This window comes from Austrofundulus limnaeus, unplaced genomic scaffold, assembly GCF_001266775.1.
Source record: "Austrofundulus limnaeus strain Quisiro unplaced genomic scaffold, Austrofundulus_limnaeus-1.0 Scaffold916, whole genome shotgun sequence".
Taxonomy (NCBI): domain Eukaryota; kingdom Metazoa; phylum Chordata; class Actinopteri; order Cyprinodontiformes; family Rivulidae; genus Austrofundulus; species Austrofundulus limnaeus.
Window position 1 is genome coordinate 125,417 of NW_013953318.1, and position 1,558 is coordinate 126,974.

The 1,558-nt window shown below is 37.2% G+C and overlaps 1 protein-coding gene across 1 annotated transcript in view; it reads left to right on the forward strand.

Moving 5' to 3' along the window:
- The window catches only part of LOC106533263 (NGFI-A-binding protein 1), a 44,646-nt gene that overhangs the window by 28,974 nt on the left and 14,114 nt on the right, over positions 1 to 1,558 (forward strand). The gene's annotated exons all lie outside the window — the stretch shown is intronic.

The window sequence follows — 1,558 nt, forward strand, 5'->3', positions numbered from 1 at the left end:
GAATATGAATGCTGGTGATGGATGGGGTTGCTTGTTTGTATGCGTGCGTAACTTTACGTGTGCGTGTATGTGGGGGGGGGGGGGGGGGGGGGGGCATGTTTTTGCTACGTTGAGGGAACCATTTTTCTGAAAAAAGCAGCCTTGTGGGGACCAAATGTGCATCGTGGGTTGGGGGCTTGGGTTTAGGACCAAGGTGTGAATTGAGTTTAGGTTAGTTTTAGGGTCAGGTAGGTACCTGTGAGGTTAATTTTAGGGTAAATGGTCAGGGTTTGGATATAAAATTACCAGAAAACGAATGGAAGTCAATCCATGGTCCCCACAAGGAAATAAAACCAAACCTGAGTGTGCATTAATGTGTATGGTGGGATTAGTTTATTTGAAATGACTACAAGGTTCAGGAAACGTGATTAATTCAATCTTTAGTTGCAGAGGCTGTCAGAGAAAAATGTGTGTGAGAGGTGATGAAGGTGGAATTTGCTGTTTATTTTTTATAAACAAAAGTGTAGAGCTGATGTTTTTGTTGTATTTTTCTTGTCCTGTCGTCCTGCAAGTTGAAAACTATGTCCTGCATTTGACTGTGTCAAATTATGAATAGCCAAAAAAAATGAACAAGATGATAGATAAATAAAAAGATAATTTCATGGCTGCATTTTGCAGCCACTAAATAACTGTCAAAAAAAAGTGCAGCTACAACAAAGACTGGCAAATCCTATCAGTCTATTTAGACAGACAGATAAGAGCAGCTCAGCACTACAGGACAGCTGTTCTGCTCCTTCCAGCTGTAGGCTTGTGTGGATCTTATGGTTTCCTGTTATTTAATGTTATTTCATTATGCTTAAATTAAAAGATGTTAAACTTTAGAAAATGTTTCTTAACCAAAGTTTTTACTGATAAACTTTAAAAGTTTTGAATGGAAAAAATAAAATTACATTTTTTTCTTTAAACCTTAAAAACAGTGTGCACCAACAGTCAAAACAGTAACATTAATATAATGTGGGAGCTATAATAAATTTAAAGTTATGACATCATAACGTTGATGAGGTGCACATTGTCTCTCATTAGCATGCTTTTTGTCCCACATTCATTGTTTCAGGATCTGGTCACCCTAGCTGGAAGTTTCACAGCTCATGATGGAGAGCCACCATAAAGACTGGACTAAACAGTGTAGGGCAAGTTTATTTTCTTTTGTAGTTTTTCTGTGTCAGTAAGTTTCTCAGAGCTTTCCTAAACAAAAACAATATAAGGGCACAATTTTCAAATATGATCTTAGATAAAGTTCAGCTCAAAGACTATGTAGACCATGATTTACAGTAAATACCATATCATACTGTAAAGGTTTTATGTTTTAGTAAAGGGGTGGCCACCTCTTAAAATGCACTTCAAATGGCTGAAAAATGCAGAGTTTTGAGTATATTTTTTCAGAAATTTCTGGGGTCTCAGCATCTGAACCCTACTAGACTCACTTTGTTCTGCTGGTGCTCCTAGGTGAAGCTTACTGTTATCACTACAAATCATTTCTATATATATAGAAACACACACACACACACACACACACACA